This window comes from Hylobates moloch, unplaced genomic scaffold, assembly GCF_009828535.3.
Source record: "Hylobates moloch isolate HMO894 unplaced genomic scaffold, HMol_V3 SCAFFOLD_14, whole genome shotgun sequence".
Taxonomy (NCBI): domain Eukaryota; kingdom Metazoa; phylum Chordata; class Mammalia; order Primates; family Hylobatidae; genus Hylobates; species Hylobates moloch.
The window spans coordinates 16,717,502-16,743,053 of record NW_026652289.1 but is presented as its reverse complement, the minus strand read 5'-3'; the positions used below and the strand labels follow the sequence as shown (position 1 = coordinate 16,743,053).

General features: G+C 38.8%; 1 long non-coding RNA gene across 1 annotated transcript in view; it reads left to right on the top strand.

Annotated features, from left to right (window-relative positions):
- LOC116809736 (uncharacterized) overlaps window positions 1-22,738 on the top strand; it is a 94,703-nt gene extending 71,965 nt beyond the window's left edge. Inside the window, exon 2 of the long non-coding RNA XR_004369936.1 lies at window positions 22,517-22,738. This is a non-coding gene — a long non-coding RNA (uncharacterized LOC116809736). The remainder of the gene's footprint in view (window positions 1-22,516) is intronic.
- The last annotated feature ends 2,814 nt before the right edge of the window (window positions 22,739-25,552 follow it).

The window sequence follows — 25,552 nt, the reverse complement described above, 5'->3', positions numbered from 1 at the left end:
ACATGTGTTATGGTTTAGCTGTGTCCTCATCCAAATCTCTCCTTGAATTGTAATAATCCCCACATGTCAAGGCCAGGCCAGGTGAAGATAATTGAATCATGGGGGCGGGTTTCCCCCAAGCTGTTCTTGTGGTAGGGAATAAATCTTACAAGATCTGATGGTTTTACAAAGGGGAATTCCCCTGCACATGCCCTCTTGTCTGCTGCCACGTAAGATGTGCCTTTGCTCCTCCTCCACCCTTCTGCCATGATTGTGAGGCTTCCCCAGCAATATGGAACTGTGAGTCAATTAAACCTCTTTCCTTTATAAATTACCCAGTCTTAGGTATGTCTTTATTAGCAGCATGAGAACAGACTAATACAACATATTAAAAGCTCACTGATGTAAATCCTAGACATTTTGATTTGAAATGAAACTTCCATTTTCAAACCTGACTGCATGTTAGATTTGCCTGGCAGCTCTGGGACAATGGGGACAACAACCATCACCACCACCCCATGCCTGGGACTCAGCCGCAAAGATGGTGTTTTAGCTGATGGGGGAGTTGATGCTGTTTGAAACCTCCCCAGGTGATTCTAATGAGTCATCAGGGCTGGGAATCACTGGCCTCAAAAAGTAGAAGCACCTAATTGAACAGGACGATAAATACTTGCTGAAACGGATTAAGTACGCAGTACTTCAAAACCAATACCCTTGGTTGGGCGCGGTGGCTTGTGTCTGTAATCCCAGCACTTCAGGAAGCTGAGGCGGGTTGATCACTTGAGATCAGGAGTTCGAGACCAGCCTGGCCAACATGGTGGAACCCTGTCTCTACTACTAAAAATACAAAAATTAGCTGGGCATGGTGGTGGACACCTGTAGTCCCAACTTCTGAGGAGGCTGAGGCAGGAGAGTCACTTGAACCTGGGAGGCAGAGGTTGCAGTGAGCCAAGATCACACCACTGTGCTCCAGCTGGGGTGACAGAGTGAGACTCCGTCTCAAAAAAAAAAAAAAAAAAAAAATCAATGCTCTCATCTGCACAGCATCCAAGAAAGAATCTTCCTTTGGTCTTTAATCTTCCTCAGATGCTATCTCCTCCAGACCTATGTGTCTCTAAAGAGTAGAGGCTGCTCAAAGTTTCTGTTTCCTCCACTTCTTAATCCATCTCAAACAACAGTCATGATCTCCATCCTCCTGAAACTGATCTATCAAGCCTCAATCAGTAATTCATTTACTGTATCTTAATATGTAATTTATAACTAATATATAACATTAATGTATATTGAAGACCTACCTGAAGACTGCAGTGGGTCATAAGAAGGGCTATTGAATGCCTGAGTCTCTAGGAATTGATAAGATTATAGAGTTGAACAAAGATTTTAAAATTACCTTGTCCTGTGCTTCTCAAGTTAATTTCATTTAGAGTGACACATCCCTTTATTTGGGAAGCTCATTTGAAATGTCAGCAGGTAATAAAAGAGAGGGTGGGGCTACTTTGTGCAGTATTGGTGGTGGGGACAGAGCCCTGATTGCTGGGTTCTGTCCACCTTTCTGTCCACTATTCCCTCAGAGATAGCCCTTGGAGATCTCCACAGACCCTCTGCATCTCTGCAAAGGACAGTTTGGAAACTACCCATCTAGTCTTGATCCCTTTCAGATACAGCACAGGATATGTCTGCCACCTTAAGAAGCTTCTAGGTTTTCTTTCTTTTTCTTTTTTGAGATGGAGTTTCTCTCCGTCGCCCAGGAAGTCTCCCGAGTAGCTGAGACTACAGGCGCCCGCCACCATGCCCAGCTAATTTTGCTGAGACTACAGGTGCCCACCGCCATGCCCAGCTGATTTTTGTATTTTTAGTAGAGATGGGGTTTCATCATATTGGCCTGGCTTGTCTCGAACTCCTGACCTTGTGATCCCCCCCACCTTGGCCTCCCAAAGTGCTGGGATTACAGGCGTGAGCCACCATGCCTGGCCACTTCCAGGTTCTATAAATAAAACACCTGTCAGTGTTAAAAACATTATAACTTACGAGCTCCCATTTACAATGTGTTTATTATGTGGCAGTCACCTTTCTATGTCACATGTAGTGACTTGTTCGGTCTCACAACAGTACTGTGACTGCAGTTATTATCACTCCCATTTTATGGATGAGTACACAGAAGCAGGAGGCTTTAATCTGCTTGCCAGTCACAGCTGGGGAGTGTACTTATGAGCCCATGCTCTTAACCGGTAACACTTTGCCTTTTATTAATATATACAAGGATTCTGTCTGGTAGCCTGCACCACACATACACCATGTCTTTGTGCATATACATTATTTAACCAAAAGATCTTTAGTACTGGTGGCTCATTATTCATTAGTGGCAGATACTGGAGATACAGCAGTTAATGCCATGCTAGGAAGACAGACAACACACCTGTAAACAAATAAGGAAATAAGACGATGCAGTAGGGAAGTGCAAAGAAGAATATATGACGGTGATGCCACAGGAGTTACCAGGGTGACGGTGCATCTTACTTCCTACAGGCTGGCTAGAACCTTGCCGCTCAAAGGGTGGCCAGCAGCCAGGAAGGATTGGTGTCATATGAAATGTTGTTAGAAACAAAGAATCTCGGGAATCACCCGAGACTCACCCCAGAATCAGAATCTGCATTTTAAGAAGCTTCCCAAGTGATTCAGGTGCACATTAAAATGTGAGGGGCACTGAACAGCAGAGGGCACGTTTCTGTTGCTAGCAGCCAAGATTCATTGTTTCTTTCCCCCGCCCATTCATACACACACACAAACACAAAATATATGTACATAAATAAAAAAAATGGACTTTGCATTTTGAAATGTTATATTGTAACATCAGAACAGTCCTGGCCGGGCGTGGTGGCTCACGCCTGTAATCCCAGCACTTTGGGAGGCCGAGGCAGGTGGATCACAAGGTCAAGAGTTTGAGATCAGCCTGGCCAATATGGTGAAACCTCGTCTCTACTAAAAATACAAAAATTAGTTAGGCGTGGTGGCAGGCACCTGTGGTCCCAGCTCAGGAGGCCCAGGCAGGAGAATCACTTGAACCCAGAAGGTGGAGGTTGCAGTGAGCCGAGATCGTGCCACTGCACTCTAGCCTAGGTGACAGAGTGAGACTCTGTCTCAAAAACAAACAAAAAAAACCCCTAAAATTCCTAATTTTATTTGCAGTGTATTCTCAGAAACTTCATCATTTAAAAACAGTATGTTGTCATTAGACTAATGATATAATTGGGGTTATGTTGCTGATTCAACATGAAATAATTCATAGTGCTGACTAAAAGGAACATAAAAGAAAAGCTAAGTAAAATTTCTATGTATCCTTTTAAAATATGAAATTTAATGCTTCAACTCCAATAAAATGAGTAAAAAATACACTGTAAAGTTAAGTATATAAACAACTTCAATTTGCTGTAAAAAAGATATATAGTGTATAAATATGACTCCAGTGTAAATTTGCTTTGAATTAGGATGCCAGTTATAAGCATTATTTAAACATTTAATTAAATTACTGTATTTGCATTTTGATGAGAAAATTCATAATTTTCCAGGCCACTTTTATTTATTCATTTATTATTTTTATAAAATTTTTTAAATTTTTAATATTTTGATACATAGTAGGTGTTTATATTTATGGGGTACATGAGGGTTTTTTTTTTTTTTTTTTTTTGAGATAGAGTTTCGCTCTGTCACCCAGGCTGGAGTGCAGTGGCGCAATCTCGGCTCACTGCAAGCTCCACCTCCCGGGTTCACGCCGTTCTCCCGCCTCAGCCTCTCCGAGTAGCTGGGACTACAGGCGCCCGCCACCACGCCTGGCTAATTTTTTTGTATTTTTAGTAGAGATGGGGTTTCACCGTGGTCTTCATCTCCTGACCTCGTGATCCGCCCGCCTCGGCCTCCCAAAGTGCTGGGATTACAAGTGTGAGCCACCGCGCCCGGCCGAGGTGTTTTTATACAGGCATCCAATGTGAAATAATCACATTATGGAGAACGGGGGATCTATCCCCTCAAACATTTATCCTTTCAGTTACAAACAATCCACTTAAACTCTTTTAAGCTATTTTAAACTGTACAACTAAGTTATTATTGTCTATAGTCACCCTGTTGTGCTATCAAATAGTAGGTGTTATCCCCACTACTTTATTTGTACCCATTAACCGTCTCCACCTCCCTCACCCACCAGTACCCTTTCTAGCCTCTGGTAACCATTTTTCTGCTCTCTATGTCCATGAGTTCAATTGTTTTTATTTTCAGATCCCACAAATAAGTGAGAACATGTGACATTTGTCTGTCTGTTGTCCAGGCCACATTTAAAAACCATCTAGTTTTATTTCAACACATACCACCTTTTTCTCTGAGGACAAGTAACACTCAGAATCATCCTGATTATCTTAGAGTTTTCAGAAACTACTACTCAGAGTACTGAGGTGTTATTTTAGCAAAAGTTGGTGGCACTTTTCTTACTAAAAACACTTAGAAAATAGAAACCACCCCAAATACCCCTACTTGGCACTGCCCAGCCTTTTCAGTTTCCTCAGAGATTTTGTATAGCAAAGGTCAAACAAAAGCCACTGGGGGAAGAAAAAAAAAAAGAACTACCTAGGGACTCAAGTCCTTTGAAAGCCAGCTGAACAATCATCATCCCAAACAATAATCCCAGTTTGCCTAGGACTTTCCCGGGTTTAGCACTGAAAGTCCCAGTTCCCAGAAACCCTCTCAGTTCCTGGAAAACTGGAATGGTTGGTCGCTCTAGGTCACTGGTATGGTTAGGCTTTCTATCTCCACCCACATCTCATCTTGAATTGTAATTCCCATCATCCCCATGTGGCAAAGGAGAGACTAGGCGGAGGGATCACGGGGGCAGTCTCCCCCATTCTGTTCTCGTGATAGTGAGTTCTCACAAGATCTGATGGTTTTATAAGGGGCTCTTTCTCCTTTGCTCAGCACGTCTCCTTCCTGCCATCTTGTGAAGAAGGTGCCTTGCTTCCCCTTCACCTTCTGCCATGATTGTAAGTTTCCTGAGGCCTCTCCAGTCATCCTGAACTGTGACTCAATTAAACCTCTTTCCTTTATAAATTATCCAATGTCAGGTAGTTCCTTATAGCAGTATGAAAACAGACTAATACAGTCACTAAAGATTGATTTTTAAAAATGGGTTTCACAGAATTGTGACACAATATTGGGTTTTATTTTGCTACTTGCAAAGAAAATCCTCCCAAAATATTAAAACTCAACACCAAAGAGTATCAAATGTTAATTTAATAGTATCAAATGAATAGAGCATGTATTTGGTAAAAAGAAAAACAGAAATTGCCATCGCCTTTTTCTTCCCTTTCTTAATATTGTGTTATAGCCTGTTTGGGAGAAAGCAGAAAAATAGACATTGTCTTTATGATTCACTAAACCATTGAGCTCCAAAACGGAGGTAAATGAAGCCAATATTAACAGTTCTATTTTTATTGATTTAATTTTCCTAAAACTGAATAATAGAAATTATGCTTTACTGATGTATAATATACAGATTGATACTAATGTCTTCAGTGGACCAGTAAGTCAGAATGCATACTTCTGGAGGGAGGAGGATGGGGTGACATCGGTTCATTCTGCCATTGGTTTATTTCTGAGAATCTTAAGGTGTATTATCAGTGACATATTATAGGAGGTCATCTTTGTGTTAATTTATAAAAATAAGACCTTTGAATATGTGATACTTTTTGAGATGGAGTGGATTAATCAGCTTTTACTGTGTAACAAAGCACTTGAAAACCTAGTGGCTTGAAACAACAACTTTTATTCTTTTTTTTTTTTTGAGATGGAGTTTCAATCTTGTTGCCCAGGCTGGAGTGCAATGGCACCATCTTGGCTCACTGCAACCTCCGCCTCCTGGGTTCAAGTGATTCTCCTGCTTCAGCCTCCCGAGCAGCTGGGATTACAGGCATGCGCCACCACGCCCAGCTAATTTTTTTTATTTTTAGTAGAGACAGGGATTCTCCATGTTGGTCAGGCTGGTCTCGAACTCCCGACCTCGGGTGATCCACCCGCCTTGGCCTCCCAAAGTGCTGGGATTACAAGCGTGAGCCACCACGCCCTGCCAACTTTTATTCTTTCTCATGATTCTGTGTGAAGCCTGAACGAAAGCTGAGTGGTTCTTCTGATGTCCTTGTTTGAGGTGGGTTAATCTAGGACGACTTTATTACTTTATTAGTAAGTATGGCGGGCTGGGAGTGCTGGGACAATCCTCTGTGCCACATGATCTCTCATCCTTTACCAGACTGGTCTAGATTTCTCTGTTTTTTTTTTCTTTTTGAGATGGAGTCTTACTCTCACCCAGGCTGGAGTGCAGTGGTGCAATCTCCGCTCACTGCAACCTCTGCTTCCCAGGCTTAAGCAATTCTTCTGCCTTAGCCTCCTGAGTAGGTGGGATTACAGGGGCACACCACCACGTCCAGCTAATTTTTGTACTTTTTTTTTTTAAATAGAGACAGGGTTTTATCATGTCAGCCAGGCTGGTCTCGATTTCCTGACCTCAGGTGATCTATCCGCCTTGGCCTCCCAAAGTGCTGGGGTTACAGGCATGAGCCACCACACCTGGCCTAGTCTGGATTTCTTCACTTGCCGATTAATGAAGAGCAAACGGCAGAAAGAGAGGAAGCACACGCCCTTTTCAAGCCTTTGCTTGCATCACGTTTGCTAATGTCTCATTGGCTAAGGCAAGTCACATGGCCAAGCCCAGGTTCAAAGGTTAGAGAAAAATACTCTGCCTTTTTCTTGTAGGGTCTGCAAAATCACATTGCAGGAATGGGTAGAATTTATGGCTATGTTGCAAGCAATCACAGAGGTGGAACTAGTAAACCATTAAAATGTTTTGTAACCCAGAAGTTCCTGGCTCAATTTCTGGCAAAGCATTTAAAAGATGTATTAAAAGATGGCATGCATGATACAAACAATCCAAATTTGCTGACTTTTTCTGTAAAGATAAATGGCTGTTAGAATCATGCTATGGGGCAAATATTTTCAGCAAATAAACACAGTCTGTCCTTTCAAAGTAAATATGACATTTCAACAATGTGTAAGAAAGCACTAATTTTTCAAAAGAAAATTATGGTAGAAAAAAAGCCGTTCAAGATAGTTTGAAAATATTTCCAATGTGAACTTACTCTGTTTTAAAAATGGATGTTAATTAATCCTGTAATGCCAGCACTTTGGAGGGCCTAGGCAGGAGGATTGCTTAAGGCCAGGAGTTTCAGATCAGCCTGGGCAACATAGAGAGGCCCCCGTCTCTACTAAAAATTTTTAAAAAGTCACCAGGCATGTGGTGCATGCTTGTAGTCCCAGCTATTCAGGAGGCTGAGGTGGAAGGATAGCTTGATCCCAGGAGTCTGAGGCTGCAGTGAGGCATGACTGAGCCACTGTACTCCAGCCTGGGCAACAAAGTGAGACCCTGTCTCTAGAAATTTTTTTTTTTTAAAAAGGATATTGGATTATGCAAGAAAATCCAAGACATTCCCACCACTTATAGTTGTACTTTTTAAATGGATGTATTTGTATTTGTGAGTATGGCCAGGAACAGTGTTTTTTTTTTTTTTTTTTTTTTGAGACAGAGCTTCGCTCTGTTGCCCAGGCTGCAGTGCAGTGGCACAATCTCAGCTCACTGCAACCTCCACCTACTGAATTCAAGTGATTCTTGTGCCTCAGCCTCCTGAGTAACTGGGACTACATGCATGTGCCACCACGCCCGACTAATTTTTGTACTTCTTAGTAGAGATGGATTTTGCCATGTTGGCCAGGCTGGTCTCTAACTCTTGGCCTCAAGTGATCTGCCCACCTTGGCCTCTCAAAGTGCTGGGATTATAGGCATGAGCCACAGTGCCTGGCCAAGGAACAGTAGATTAACATGAGATAAACATGCCGCATATTTTTAGGTTATCAATTATACTCAAAGATTCATAATAAAATATATTGACACAAAATAGTTATATATTGGAGTAACAGGCAAAAATGAGAAAGCAACATTTACAATGAAACATGAAACTTCAAATGAATTCTGAAGTTTTTGCCTTATCGTCAGACTTGGTGAGGAGACGTGGGAATAAGTATAAGGTGAGACAAACTGCATGTTCATGTTTCTCTATCACTAGGGATACCTTCCCAGAAAAGCTTGTTTGAGATGTACTATCACCCTATAAGGAACTATCCTTACATATGTAATATCTTGGAATTGTCTGTTTGCCTATTTGTTTTAGATACAATTTTTCTTTTAGTTTAGATTATGTTCTCCAGGACAGGGTTATATTTCTTAATTACTTTTTAGGATAATATAAGGTCATTATAGTTTTTAATTAATAAAAATTAAAAGTCTTGAAAATCTTTTGAAGTTTTAGTGCGGAGGTAAACAGGTGCAATAACTTTGGAAAACAGATGGATATTCATATACCAGGTGAGTTAGCAGTTTTATTCTTAGGAATATATGAGAAGCTCTTGCACATGTTTAAGACTGGTCACAGCAACACTGTTCCTAAAAGCAAAAACCTGGAAAGAACTCAAATGTGCATCAGCAGGAGTGTGGATTCAAGAATTGTTGTGTAATCACACAATGAAATATTACATAGCATTCTTACCTAATAAGACACTACAACACCCACAATTGGATAAATGTTACAAATATTAGGTTGGTGCAAAAGTAACTGTGTTGTTTTCTATTAAAAGCAATGACGAAAACTGTAATTACTTTTGCATCAACTTAATATACTATCCAATGGAAAAAAGTTATCAGGACATTGTCTATAGCATACTACCTTTACATATATAAATGCTGGTCCCTATATCTCAATGTGTCACTGAGTTTTGCAGTTTTGGTAGGTCACACAATAGAAATGAAAGGGTTAGTTTAAATATCTAACTTGTAACACAAATAGCTTTTTTAAGGCATATTAAAACTTTTACTAAAAAGAAAAAAGATTTAAACATTGTGTTAGAATGGATATAGCAAATTATGGATTTTATGTTTTTAGTGAATTTATTTAATAAATAAATACAAGTATATAGGTTTATGTTTACATATAGGTAAAAATTAAAGAGCAAAACAACATTTTTGTTGAATTGAATGTAATATAATTTTAAAAATGGATACTCTCCTGATGTAGTACTTAAGCATTAGATTCCAATTAAGGTTCATGGTAGCCAGCCTCCAACATGGCCCTGAGTGATCCTGAGCTCCTCATGTTCATGCCCTTTTGCAGTACCCTCCTACTTGGATTAGGATGGAGTTTTGTAGCTATAGGATATTGTGGAAATAACCATGTGTGACTTCTGAAGCTAGACTGTGAAAAGACAATGCAGCTTCTGTCTTGCTCTGTCTTGGGTCTCTCACTTTTATGGGGAGCCAGTCACTATATCATGAGGATTCTCGAGCAGCCCATGGGGAAGCCCAGGAGAGAAGGATCTGAAGCCTCCTGCGGGGAGACAGCAGCAGGTGAGTGAGCTTTCTTGGGAACAATCCTAAGCTTCATCCAACCCTTCAGGTGACTGTGGTCCTGGACAGCATCTTGACTACAACCTCATGAGAGACTCTGAGCCAGAACCACTCAGCTAACTGTCCCCAAATTCCTGACCTGCAGAAACTGGGAGTTAATACGTATTTATTGCTATTTTGAGCTGTTATGATTCACAGTAATTTATTACACAGCCATAGACTAATACAAAATTAGCTAGTTATGGTTCTTTTATACTTATGCTTCCAGTGGCTATTTTTTTCATACCAAGCGCCTTGACATTCAACATATTAATAATAAATTATTTCAAAATAACTCGTGCTCTGTTATGTGTCACTTTACATAATATAAATGCTGGTCCCTATATCTCAATGTGTCACTGAGTTTTGCAGTTTTAGTAGGTCACATAATAGAAATGAAAGGGTTAGTTTCAATATCTAACTTGTAACACAAATAGCTTTTTTTAGGCATTTTAAAACTTTCACTAAAAAGAAAAAAGATTTAAACATTGTGTTAGAATGGATATAGCAAATTATGGATTTTATGTTTTTAGTGAATTTTCCTACGGATTTTTCTAGTTTTCCTTTCCCCCCATTGATTAAATTAAAACCTCTATATTATCCATGAGTTCCTTACCAGAAGTCCTGGTGCCTAGAAATTATTTATGTAATGAATAATAGCTGCCATTTTTGAGCACTTATCGGGGTAGAGGTTGTGTTAAGGCTTTTATATTCATTTCCTCATGCAATTAGAAGAATTAGATGAGAAAGGAAGGCAATCACCACAGAAAGGAAGGCAATCACCAGGAAGAGGTATTATCCAGAAAGTAGGAATGAGAAAGGGAAAGATAAAATGATGTTATTTGTTTTCCTTATGTTTTTTGACTTTGTTTTTTTTAGAGCAGTTTTAGGTTCACTGCAAAATTGAGAGGAAGGTACAGAGATTCCCCATGTCTCCCCACCCCACACATGCATAGCCTCCACCATTATTGACATCCCCTACCAGAGTGGTACATTTGTTGCAGTCAATAAACCTAACTGACACATCATTATCACCCAGAGTCCATAGTTTACATTCAGGTTCACTCTTGGTGTTCTGCATTCTATGAGTTTGGACAAATGTATAATGGCATGTTTTCCTTATTTTCAATGGTTCTTTGAAGAGCATTCATAGTTCTTCATTAAAATATATTTCTCTTTATATTGTATTTTTCTTAATTGAAACACTTATAAACATTTTGTCATTTAGCTGCAATTTCATTCAATTTAAAATGCATTTCACCTTCATAAGAAATAATTTATAGTTTAAATTTAAAATATTACCTTTTAAAATGATAATCTTTAATATGCAGTGAAAGCTTAAGTTTTTAGCATAGTAGATAGTATAACTAGAGCTTGGTGATTAACACTAAGCTAGTGAGTGAACTACTTTATTATGGAAATAAATAAGTATAAAATATTAATTTATCTCTTAAAATTGGAAGTACTAGTTTTATTCCTCATAATTACTTGTATTTTTCCCAATTAAATACTTCTACTTTTTAAAGAAAGATATAACTCTGTGTTGAATGTTATAATTCACTGACAGTCATGATATACTTTTTAAAGACTGAGCCTGTTAACATGATTTTAATAAGAATCAGGAGAGTGAAAATTTAAACTAAAAACAGATTCCAGCTTTCTCCAACATCTTTATCGCTTTCCTTGTGGGCAGTGTTAAATGTATCTTATTCTCTTTAATTTTTCCTTATTGAGTTTAAAGTAACGATAAATAGCAAATCTTAAATGTGACTTAAGTATATACTAAGTGTTCCCTATTGACTGACTCCTATTCATTTATTTCTCCTGTTGGATATTTTCGTGAGCATGTAGCATAGAGCTATTAGGAAGGTTGGAGAAGGTTCCAATCAGGAGATGAATTTTGAGCTGGTCTTGAAAGCAAGTAATGAGTGAAAAAGAGGTGAGGTGGGTGACTTTGGGTACAATTCCATTCAGGATGAGATGACAGCAGGTGAAAAAGTACAGAGCTAATTTTTTCTATAAAGCAACAGAAAACAGAAAAAATAAAATTTCAAAACAATACCAGTTACAATACTATCAACCATCATAACATATTAAGAATACAGTCAGCCAAATGTGTGGTAGGCAGTTTTGTATATCAGCTTTGTATTCTCTGACCTCATTAAATTCTCTTATTAATTCTAGTAAGTTAAAATTTTTTTCTTATGATTTTTCTACATGAAAGAACAGATCAACTATTAATATGAAGTCTTCTGTTCACTTTTATTTATTTACATATTTTTGCCTTATTGAACTGGCTATTACCTCTAGTATAGCACAAACTATAAAACATTGCAGAGAATAAGTAAAATATACCTAAATATATCTAATATAAAATATATCTAAATAAATAATGAAATATACCATGTTTATATGTTGGCAGATTCAAGACTGTTAGGACATCTATTCTCTCCCAAATATAAACTTAACACTATTCCAAATAAAATCTCAGCATACTTTAAAAAAAATCTAGAAGCCAATTCTAAAATATTTATGGATTGCTGAAGACCTAGAATATGCACATTCTGAAAAAAAATTTTATTGGAGAATTCACACATCTGATTTCAAGGTATACTTTAAAGCTTCTATAACTGAGACAATATGGCATTAGTATAAGGAGAGATAAGTAGATCCAAGAAAAAAAATAGTATCTAGAAATTGTTCCATAGTTACACGGTAATCAATTTTTGGCAAAGTGCCAAAGTAAATCAATGGGAAAACAACAATTTCAACAAATGATGTGGAACATCTGTATATCTGCATGGGAAAATAAATTAACCCTGACCTCTGCCTCACACCATCCACAACATTTTTTAAGATGGGAAGTAGACCTCCATGTAAAAGATTAAATGGTAAAACTTCCAGAAGCATAGGAGAATGTCTTTGTGCTCTTGCCACTGCCATCGACTTTTAGGCTAGGACACAAACACTACCTATAAAAAGAAAAACTGATAAGACTTCAGAACAATAAATCATTAAGATAATTAAAAGGCAGAATAAACAAGAATAGAATATTATCTCTCTTGCTCTCTGTGTGTGTGCACATGTGCATGTGCGAGCATGTGCATCTTAAATCTAGAATACATAAAGAACTCTTAAAAATCAAGAATAAAAGTATAAACAGGCAGTAATACATAGGCAAAGACTTGAATAGATACTGCACAAAAGAAAATATAGGAATGGCCAATAAATACATGGAAAGGTAACAGGGTGTTCAACATCATTGGTTGTCAGTGAAATGGAAATACATCTCTATGAGACTACCTTTCTTTCTTTTTTGAGACAGAGTCTCGTTCCAGCACACCGGCTGGAGTGCAGCGGCATGATCACAGCTCAGTGCAACCTAGACCGTCAGAGCTCAATCAATCCTTTTGCACCAGCCTCCTAAGAAGCTGAAACTACAGCCCGGCTAATTTTTGTATTTTTTGTAGAGACAGGGTTTTGCCATTTTGCCCAGGATGGTCTCAAACTCCTGGGCATAAGCAGTCCTCCTGCCCTGGCCTCCCAAAGTGCTGGAACTACAGGCATGAGCCACCACACCTGACTGAGAACATGTCATACCCACTAGAATGACTAGTGTTTAAAAAATGGACAATATAAGAGTTGCAGGGAATGTGGAGCTCACACATTGCTCATGGGAGTGTAAAATGTTACAAAACTTTAGAAAACAGTTTGGGATTTCTCATAAAGTTATAAATACACCTATTGGCCCGGTGTGGTGGCTGACGCCTGTAATCCCAGCACTTTGGGAGGCGGAGGTGGGTGGATCACCTGAGGTCAGGAGTTCAAGACCAGCCTGGACGAGCATGGTAAAACCCCGTCTCTACTAAAAATACAAAAATTAGCCCAGCGTGGTGGCACGTGCCTGTAATCCCAGCTACTTGAGAGGCTGAGGCACGAGAATCGCTTGAACCTGGGAGGTGGAGGTTGCAGTGAGCTGAGATCATGCCACTGTACTCTAGCCTGGATGACAGAGCAAGACTCCATAACAAAAAGAAAGGAGCAGGGGGAACCACCTATCTTAGGTCCAGCAATCCCACTGCTAGGGAAATAAAAAATATTCATAAAAAATATTGTGTATGAATATAATACTTTTATCCATAATAGTCTAAACCTGAAACAACTCACATGCCCTTCAATAGGTGAATGGATAAGCAAATTTATGATACATTCAAACAAATGACTATTTCTCAGCAATAAAATGAATGAACTGTTGATACACACAATAATGTGGGCGAATCCATACTTTCCAATTCTTTTAATTGAGGCTTGAGAACAGCAAAAATTAAGCCATGGTCAAAGAAATCGGATCAAGTGTTGCTTGGAGGAGAGGGAGGATAAGTCATGGTAAAGGGGCATGAGGGAATTTTCTGACATGATGGGAATGTTCTATATCATGATTGGGGCTGCACATGTATATACATTTGTCAAAACTCACAGAACTGTACACTTAAAATCTGTGCAGTTAGTGTAATAAATTTTACACTGACTAATCCAATTAAGAGATTGAAAAAGCCACAGAATGAGAAAAAATCAAAAAGACATATATCCCTAAGTTGTATATTTTCAAAATCTTCCTAGAACTCATTAAGAAAAGTACAGACAGTCCAATGAAAAAAGTCAAATGACTTGAGCAAGACCTCACACATCAGGGTTTTCAAAATGGTCAATAAATTTATGAAATGTGGCTTAACATCATGGAAATGCAAATTAAAACCACGATGAATATCATTACCCAACAACCAGAATGGGTAAAACTTCAAAAACTGACAGTGCCAGGTGTCTTAGTGGATGTGAAATACTTGGAACTCTCATACACCACTCGTTGGAATGTTAATTGAAGAACCATTTAGGAAAGCTGTTGGGCAGCATCTGTGAATCCTGATCCTCTGCATACTCTTTGATCTACTAATCCCATTTCTAGTTTTACACCCAAAACAAATGTGCATATAAATGTACCAGGAAGCATTTGCAAGTATGTTCATGGCAACTTTATTCATAATGGCCTCAAACATGCCTACCAACCGTACAATGGATACATGCACTGTGGTACATTCATACACGCAATGAAATATGGATATTATTGCTACTCCTAATAACAGGGATACATTTTGCAAAAAAAAAATAGAGCTAAAGAAGCCAGATTCAAGATTATATGCTGTATAATTCTACTTCAAAATTAATTTAAACTTACATGAAGTTCAAAAAACTGGCAAAACTAATCTGTGGTGTTTGGTTGCTGAATAATGGTTATCTTTTGGGGACACAGGTAATTATTGGTAAGTGACACCAGGGAGTCGTCTGGGATAATAGAAGAGTTCTACATACTGATTAGGTGGTGTTTACATAGGTGTATTCACTTTGTAAAAAAAATTAAGTTTTATACTTACGATTTATGTATCTTTCCATATGCATGCTTCATTTTAATAAAAGATTTATATTAAATTAAAATGAAAGAAATAATGAAGGCCTGAAATAACGTTAATAGAGAGAAGGGGAGAAAAGTGCCTGATTTTAAGGATATTTCAGAGGTAAATTCCATAGGATTTGGTGATTGATTGGTTTTGAGGAATCCAGATGAAACAGAGTTGAGAACAAGCTAGCTTGGTGGAAGAGGGTGGTATCATCAATGGAGACTGAAAATATAAGCAACGAAGGAGTTTGAGGTGAGGAACGAGATGGGGTGATGGAGGAAGTAGGATCATAAGATGGATATACGGAATTAAGAAACTTTGGGACTATGGTTATACCTGGGGCAACTGAAAGTAAAGATCTGCTGGGCATGGTGGCTCATGCCTGTAATTCCAGCACTTTGGGAGGCTGAGGTAGTGTGGATCGCTTCAGCCCAGGAGTTTGAGACCAGCCTGGGCGATATGGTAAAACCCCGTCTCTACAAAATACAAAAAACTTAGCTGGGCATGGTGGTGCATGCCTGTAGTCACCTATTTGGGAGGCTGACGCAGGAGAACCACTTGAGTCGGGGAGGTCAAAGTTGCAGAGAGCCGAGATTGCGCCATTGCACTCCAGCCTGGGTGACAGAGAGAGACTCTGTTTCAAACGAAGAAAAAAAGTAAAGATCTGAAAGCTTAGAAATAGGTTAGGGAGGGGAATATTGTCTTCCCATCATTATTATATGAGATAGTTTGCCATAACTATCATACGAGGTATTTAAGTCATCCTTTCTTGCTGATTTCACCTTGGCTTTATTCTACAGTTTGGTCTAGTATGTAAGCTTTTTTTTTTTTTTTTTTTTCTTAAATCCCTTTGATTCTTCTGATTGCTTCCTCCTTATGTATAACCTCATCTGTTTTTTAAATGGATTGGATGGAGAGTTCAAACCTCACCTGACTTCCTGCACTAAAGCTCTTGTTTGGAATTCAATCTGGGGGTGTTATCTCCTTATCTAAGCAATGTTTATGGTTGTGTAATCATTCTATTCTAAATTCGTTTGCATTGTACTATAAGATGACTTTTTCTGTGCTTGGAGTTTGTATTAGTCCATTCTCACACTGCTAATAAAGACACACCCGAGTGGCGGGGCGCAGTGGCTCATGCCTGTAATCCCAGCACTTTGGGAGGCCAAGGTGGGCGGATCACGAGGTCAGGAGATCGAGACCATCCTGGCTAACATGGTGAAACCCTGTCTCTACTAAAAAAAAAAAAAATTAGCCGGGCATGGTGGCGGGTGCCTGTAGTCCCAGCTACTGGGAAGGCTGAGGCAGGACAATGGCGTGAACCAGGAGGCAGAGCTTGCAGTGAGCCGAGATTGTGCCACTGCACTCCAGCCTGGGCAACAGTGCGAGACTCCATCTCAACAACAAACAAACAAAAAAAGATATACCCGAGAATGGGTAATTTATAAAGAAAAGAGGTTTAATTAACTCACAGTTCCACATGGCTGGTGAGGCCTCACAATCATGGTGGAAAGCAAAGGAGGAGCAAAGACACATCTTACATGGCACAGGCAGAAGGGTGTGTGCAGGGGAACTCCCCTTTATAAAACCATCAGATCTCATGAGACTTATTCACTATCACAAGAACAGTAAGGGAAAATCCTGCACCCATGATTCAATTACCTCCTACCGGGTCCCTCCCACTACACGTGGGGATTATTACAACTCAAGGTGAGATTTGGGTGGGGACATAGCCAAACCATATCAAGGTTTGTTGAGTTTCTTGGCTATATACGTTTATGGTTTTCATCACATTTGGAAAAATTCTTCAGCCATTATGTCTTTAAATGTTTTTTTATGTTCTCTCCCATCCTTGGGAACTCCAATTACATGTATGTTAGGCTGCCCGAGATTGTCTCACAGTTAAGTGATGCTCTGTTCATTTTTTTTTTTTTTCAGTTTATTCCATTTCATTTTGGAGAGTTTCTATTGCTGTGTCTTCACATTAGTCCTTTCTTTTGTGGCACAGTCACAAATTGATACTTCTCAGCAATAAAATGAATGAACTATTGATACACAAAATAATGTGGGCAAATCCATACTTTTGTATCCATACAGTGTCTAATGTGCTGTTAATCTCATACAAAAGATGGAATTTTTAAGACATTGTACTTTTTATTTCTAGGAGTTGGATTTGGGTCATTTTAATATATCCAAATCTCTATTAAAAATGTTTCATCTTTCTCCTGCCTTCTTGTACATATGGAATATAGTTACAATGAAAATAGAGTTACAATATAGTTTTAATGTCCCTGTCTACTAATTCTATCAGTTGTAGATCCATCATTTCTGGATCAATTTCTATTGATTAACTTTTTCTTTCATTATGTGTTGTCATATTTTTCTGCTTCTTTGTGTACCTGGTAATATTTGATTGGATGTTGTTCATTGTAAATTTTATCTTGTTGGGGTTATTGGTATTTTTGTATTCCTGTAAATATTTGAGTTTTATTGGGATGCAGTTATGAAAATAGTCTTTCAAACTTTTAAGCTTTGTGATTTGGGAGGAGGGCAGCCTTTAGTTTATGGCTAATTTTGCCCCATTACTCAAACAATACTCTTCTGAGTACTCTCTATTCAATGCTTCATGAATGAAGTTTTCTGCTCTCGCTGTGAGACACCTGAACTATTCCCTGTCTTGTTGAGCTCCAGTATTTGCTTCCTTTGTTCCTTTTATATGGTTCTTTGCCTATCCATCAACCTTTGCCTCACAGGCATGCAGTGAACATTATTAAGCTGGAGACATGAGGGGGACTCTCTGCAGATCACTGGAGTTGTCTATGAAGCCCCCTTTCTTCAGCATTCTTCTCTGCAAATTCCAGCTGCCTTGGTTTTTCCAGATGACCAGCTCTAGCTTCTTAACTCTGGTTGACCACCAGGCTCCACTTGGGTTTCCTCTCTTCAGGCAGTAATCTGGGGCACCCATAGGACTCATTTTATTTGTTTTCCCACTCACAGGGAACACTGTCCTGTGTTGCTAGAATCCAATAGAAAAACCATTGTTTCATATTTTTTTTCTGATTTTTTAGTTTCTGGTGGGAGGGTGTATTAGTTCTTGCATTGCTATGAAGAAATCTATAAAACTGGGTAATTTATAAAGAAAAGTTTAATTAGCTCACATTTCCACAGGCTGTACAGGAAGCATAGCTGGGGAGGCCTCAGGAGACTTACAGTCATGGTGGAAGGTGAAGGGGAAGCAGGCATGTCTTCATATGTTCACAGCAGGAGGAAGGGAAAGAAGGGGGAGGTGCTACCCACTTCTTAACAACCAGATCTCATGAGAACTCACTATTACAAGAATAGCAAGGGAGAAATCCACCTCCATGATCCAATCACCTCCCATCAGCCCCTCTTCCAACACTGGGGATTATAATTTGACATGAGATTTGGGCAGAGCTGCAGATCCAAACCATATCAGAGGGTAAACCTTGTTTCTGTTACCCTATCTTGGTCATAAGCAGAAATCCAGACGCGTTCTGCAAACACATTTTATCTTTGTTTTCTCCCATTGGCACTTAGTCTCATAAATCTGACAGATTTCTATTTATGAAGAAGTAGTAAATGGGCCACACCTGTGTGACTTTCTTCCTCAGGGAATCAAACGAAGTCATTCCTTACATTTCAATTATCTCCTATCATTGAATTCTATCTGTGTGACTGAAACTAATTCTTGAAAACATGTTTAGTTCCAGTCCTCCTGTTTCTTTTTTAATGCCTTTCAGCTGTTCCTAATACTATCTGATGGAAACACTGAAGTTACACTGATGGCTGTTCAGCATCAGTGGCCAAGAGCACAGATACTGGCATCAATCAGAGCTGGATCTGCATCTTGGCACAACTACTGAATAATCACAGCATTCCTTGAGCTCTTACTACCTGGCCAGGCAAGGTGTGATGGGCTTTTATATGAATGATTTCAATGAATATTCACAACAATCCTACCTAATAACATAGTTGGCGTTATTATTATGAGTTACCACATGGAGATCTGCAACAGCAGTCAGTGTGTCTGAGTTGAATCCTGGCATTACCCCTTACTATCTTTGCATTATTGAGGAAGTTCTTTAACCTCTTCAAGCTTTGGATTCTTCATTTGTAAAGTGGGAATAATATCTTCCTCAATGTGCTGTGAGGACTCTAAAAAAATATATAAAGTGCTTAGCACAGTGATTGGTGCACATGAGTGCTCAATAAAAGGTGACTAGATGCATTATTTTTCTGTGAAACATTGAGAATAAAAGGGATGTTGCCTTGTAGCTTTCAAACAAAGACTTTTTGGAAACTTGATAAAGAGGCCATGAGAATGCACCTCCCAGACCTTCTACCACAGGGCATAGTAGAAGGCCATTTGTAATTGGCCTATGGCACCAGCTATTAAGTTTTGAAATGCATGGGTACCTTTGCTTGAGGCTTGAGGCTATACTTCCCATGGGCTGCTCCTTGCCAGTGATGCAGTGTAGTGGGGATACAAAGGCAGACTCATTCACAGAGCCATGGGACTCCTACCAGTGTCCACTTAGGCTCAAGGACTTTCTGCTTTGTTGAACCTTCGTTAGACTGCACTGTATTTCTAAGATGCTTCTGTGCAATCTTCTCTCCTCTCTTCTTTGCTTGAGATTAGGCTTGCAATGGAGTCTTATTGCTCTACCCACTATTTCCTTTCACACAGGCATTCCTTCTAATCAATTCCTTGCATGTTTAATCCTGTTCTAGGTGTTGGCTTGTTAGAGGACCTGGACTAACACACTGGAGTTCTTGTTCAGTTTACCCGGGCAATCATGCTAATTGGAACTTGCAAAGGGTTTTTCCTGGCCCCTATCTCAGGAAAATGATGTTCACCGCTATTTTCCTTAGAAGTCTCTTTTCATTCCTCCAATGGTTCCTTGACCTCATTCATTTGATTTCCCACCATATTTTAACAGTGAGAGTCACCTCCCATCACCCTTCTTTGATTTTCCTTCCAGCCACTTATATTTAGTAATTCATTCTTCATCTGCTCCTTTTTTTCTCTCTCTTCCTTGCAACTTTGAATTGTAGATGTTTAGTGAGACATCCTATATCCTTCATATATCTTTGCACTTCCTCAACTTTTAATTGCAGTCAACTTTGCAAATTTGCATAGAGATTTTCTTTATATAATTAAGTTACATATAATGGAATTTTTACCTTTTTTGTGATTCTTTTATTTTTTTATTTATTTATTTTTATTTATTTATTTTTTGAGACGGAGTCTGTGATTCTTTCTTATAATTCTATGTTCTATATAAGCCTCCCTGCATTTAAATACTCATTCAGTTTAGTATTGGACAAATTATTTCTCTGATCCTCAAACTCCTTGCTGTGAAACAGGGATGAGCATACATGCCCCTTCTGGTTGTTGTGAAGATTAAACGATCACACATCAATGGAACCTAGCTCTGTGCCCAATGTTTGGCAAATGTTGGTTCATTCTCCTACTTAGGTAACTCAAAATCTAAGACAGTTCTTGGTTGTATTAAGAAGAAATAAAATACTACTTAAACTGAAAACATTCAAAGATAGGAAGCAGGCTCATAGAAGTTAGCACAGCTAAGGGCAAGATTTGAATTCAGATTTCCTGATCCCAGAGTGTGCCTTAATTACTAATCATTTATTATAAAATAAGACAAAAAGTACTTCACTTCTGTCTTGTCAGTGTGTTAGTCTGTTTGGGCTGCTATAACAAAATACCATAAACTGGGAGGCTTATAAAACAGAATTTTATTTTTCACAGTTCTAGAGGCTGGGAAGTCTGAGATCCAGAAACGGGCAGATTCTGTGTCTAGAGAGGACCCACTTCCTGGTTCATGGATGGTGCCTTCTTGCCGTGTTCTCACATAGTAGAAGAAGCTAGTCAGCTCTCTGGGGTCTCTTTTATAAGTATACTAAGTGCATTAATCACTTCCTAAAAGCCCCATTTTCTAAAACCATCACCTTGGGGTTAGGATTTTCACATATGGATCTTGAGGGAACACAAACATTCAGATCATAGCAGGTGAGTTCCCCAGAAACAGACCCTGAGACAAGGATTCATGTGCAAGTGTGATTTGTTATTATTTTCCTCCCAAGGGAAATCAGTAAGGAAATGAAGGAAGAATAGAGAAGGGGAGGAAGCCAAATAAGGTGCAATATTGGACAAAAGTCCTGCGGAAGATAGGTGTGGCCTGATCCCATAGGGGAACTTAGAGAATAACATGAGGCAGAGGAGCTTGGCTTTCATACTCCTGTGCCCAGCAGCTAAGCACCATCCAGAGACAGATAAAGTTGCAGGCATTTCTGAATCAACATGTGCAGGGGATGGGGGTGGGAAGCAGCTTCACTGACTGAGGAACGTCTTCTAAAGAAGGGCTGGCCATCGGGAGCAAGAGCAGAGAGGTGCACAAAAATGGTAAAAAGGGTCTGAAGGGTCTCGATGGATCACCAACACTGTGCACTTCAACTCCAGCCTGCTCCCTGGGAGGCTGTTTTCACAGTTTTGTTTTCACTTAGAAGATGCTTATTCCAAAGCGTGTGCGTGCGCACACACACTCACACGTACACACACACACCCCTCTATTCTAAAGGCCATCATCAAACCAGTTTATAACTGAAATTTAAATTAGGGTAATATCTCTTGGATAGTTTCACATTAAGGAATGATTAGTATTCCTCTTACATAACTTCAAAGCTAAAAAATCCTCATTGCCACCATTTTCATATTTCTTGATGCTATCTAGTCCCTTCTCAGAATCAGCAAATTAGGTTTGGGCAGGACCTGATCTCTGCTTCACCCTTGCTTATGTCTAAAATATTCTTGGCTTCTATAATAATAAAGCTAATACTTATACAATTATGCCTATGTGCTGGTCTAAATGCTCTTTGTATGTTAACTCATTTAATATTTGCAACAACTCTGTTGTAATAAGTACCAGCATAATCCCTATTTATGGTTGAAGAAACAGGCACAAATGGGTAAGTAGTAGAAGTGGGTTTCAAACACTCTGGCTCTAACTAAAGTCCATGTTTGTAATCATTATGCTGAAATGCCTCTCCACGAGGGATGAAAGTCCCTCCAAAAGCAGCCTACATTGATTTCTGTTCCATCTACTTTCTCATCAATGACTTCCTGTTAGCTCGAATTGAACTAATAAGTACTCAAGACTAGTAAATACTTAGTTCCCGAACTTGGTGATTCAGATAGCAGGAAGCCCAATGTAGCTTCCTTCCAGTTTCTATTCTAGGCCATCCGTGGCTTGCTTCATATTCTCTCCCAGCAGGACTCCACAGAGGCCAGGATTTTGCCACTTTTGACCATTATAAATAAAACTGATCAAAATACCTCCTACAAATCATATGACATAATAGGGAATAGACCTTTTATTAAATGATTACAAATCATACTTTAAAAGGATATAACTGCACACTGTATGACATAAAGCTTTAAAACATGCACATAAATTGGTATAAGAAGGCACTTATGAAGTCCATACAGTCAAGTTTATTTACCCGTATTTATTTACAGGATCTTCAGCAAATGTTTCAGGTGGAGGAAGGGGCTCTTGGTCAATGAGCCTGAAGACTGCATGGCAACCTTTGCCAGCTTTTGGCCTGAAAACTCAACTTCTTCATTTGAGATAATTCCTGTTTTATATACTTTCATTTAAGATATTCCTGGTGTATCAAATGAAACAAAATCTATGAAATATCAGATTCACAAAAATACATTTTGAATATTGAATGTGGATAGATGTATTTAAATCTTTCCTACTTTTTGCACTTTCATAATATATATCATTATTTTTCTAATAATGAATCTACAGTATCTCAGGGCCTTATTTTCGATATCTTAACTGGATTTTTAATAAAAATCTTAATGAGTAGGTAACACTTGTTTCCAAAAACTATGCTCACCTGTCAATGATTCAGAATTCGTCTCTGTCATCCTTCTGCTACTTAGCATTCAGTGCCCTCTACTGCCCTCCCCAACTCCACCAAACTTCTCTCAGGCCCCGACAGTGGCATGGATTCTGCTCTGGATGCTTTCTTCCACTTTCCTGTCAAAATGCATGTAAATCCCGTTCGCCATGAGTATTTTTATGAGCTTCTTCTCACTAAAGTGATTACGACTGTCCTTGAATGTGGCTTAATGTTTGCCCTCTGAAAGAATTTGAATTTTAACAGAGAACTTCTGAATACGCAAAACCTTCACCCCTAATAATCAATCTTTAAGGGATTTCGGGCACCAACTAGAAAAGTAATAAGGGCACAGACTGATCTGTTCGTATCTGCTAATAGAAACATGGATTTTCGTCTATTAAAAAGTGATAGAAATGTCTATGATTAATGTTTTCTTTCCTATGCCACATCATGCGGTGCTTGCACATGGTTTTATGCTTGACTTCCCATTGCTAAGGATAAAGAATCAAATTATATTAGAGCTTGTTTTTGGAAACTCAAGGGGTACATGTAGTTAATTGGAGATATGCCCTCTGTTTATTTTCTCCGTTTTTCCTAAGGGATGTAAAAAACATTTTCAATAGTATTCCTTCTGGAAATCTTATTTAGCCAGTGGGTAATTTTCCAGTGTTCTAACCAATTTAAATGGATGCTTTTAGAACTGTAAGCTTAATATTCATTCTAGAGCCTCTTTTTACTCTGGTAAAATTCTCAAATTGCTAGTATAAAAAGATATTTCCTTTTATTAAATGGGATTCAACATCTCACTCCTGTAGCTTCAGTTCAGAGACATGGATTTAAAATACATTTAGTTTATTTTGGCCACGTTAAGTGGATCTGCTTTTTAAAATTTATGCAATTATGACAGATGTTTTATTGATTATTCTTTCATAAAATGCACAATAAAAGAGGCTGAGTATCAGAATAATTCCATATAATTTCACATGCTCCCCCAATGTTTTTGCATAGCTTAAATCCATAAAATTGTTTTGAAGGATTTTAATTTCCTCTTTTTTGTTTGGCAGCTGTCCCATGTTTCAAAAAAGCCATTTCCTGGGACAGAGTATTTTTACTGGCTTATCTATATCTGTGTTTTCTTATGTGTGACCTCATTATGTCCAAGGGGAGGTAGCAATACTGAAGTCAATAATATTCTTCATAATTTCATAATAACATACATCTTTTTTCTTTTATTACTGTCAACACTATTATACTGTCATTCACTGCTATTCATTTGCCAGCCTCCAGGATCATAGGTGTAGGTTGAGCATCTTGGTTGATTTGTGCTGCTTTAACAGAATACCACAGTGGCTTGTATAACAAGCACTTATTTCTTACAGTTCTGGAGGCTGGAAGTCCCAGATCATGGTTCAGCTTGGTCAGGTTCTGCTGAAGGCTCTCTTTTGGGCTGCAGATGTCACCTTCTTGCTGTGTTTTCACATGGTGGGATGGGGGAGGGAGCTTTTTGGGGTTTCTTTTATAAGGGCACTAATTTCATTTATGAGGGTTCCATCTTCAAGAACTAATCACCTTCCAAAGGCCTGACCCCCTAATAACATTACAATGGGGGTTAGGATTTCAACATAAGAATTTTGGTGAGACATAAACATTCAGTTTATTGCACTGAATATTTTCATAACAATCCACTTACTCCCATACAACAGAGGATGCATGACTTCAGGGTTCTTAGCACGTATGTTTATACAGAATGACATGAGGGACTTGAGATTAAGAAGGGGTATCAGTTAAGACTTCTTTTGGCTTTATGTCATAGAAACTCAACTCTAGAAGCTTAACTGAATAGGGTTTTCTTTCTCTGCTTTTAAAAGAAGAGTAAACTCAGTAACCAGGGCTAATCAGCTGCTCAAGAAAGTCATCAAGCACCTGAGCTTCTTCCTAGTTTCCTGCTCTGCTATCCTTAGCCTGCAGTTTTCATCCTCATGATTGAAAGAAAAGAGCTCCTCCTCCAGTCATTCAAGTGAAGGTGGACAGAGGGCATAAGCGCAGCTGATTTAGTCTTTTGTTATCAGGAAAGTAAAAGCTTTCCTGGAAATTGTATTGAGTCTATATTTGCTTATATGTGGTTGAGAAGGACTAGGTCACATAGCTAATGCAATCTGGAAAGGCATGTTTTAAGTTGGTACATTGCACATTTAATCAGGATTATGTTAGGAAGGGATATTGGGTAGACAAAGCAGTGTCTGTCACAAAGGGATTAAGGGCAAGGTAAGTGTATGGAAAATAAAGCATCCCTGATCTAAAGGTCAGTCCTGAAGCTACTATGATTAATAAAGAGGGTGTTTCCATGAAGTACGAACCACCTGAACCAGGTCACTGCAGGATTGTCATCTCACCATGATTTTCAACTTGCTGATGCAGAAACCTGAACTATAGACACATCAGTGGTGATAACAACTTTAAGATGCACATTCACCTGAAGCTGCAGAGGCAGGGGGAGTACTGGAAAGATAATTTATTGATTTACAATGAGGATATAGCTAACAAGTGTTTCAAATATTGATGCTTACTAACCAACCCATCTCTTCCAGTAGGTAAATGTACATGTAAAGGCAAATAATTAGAAAGAAATCAAAGAGAAATC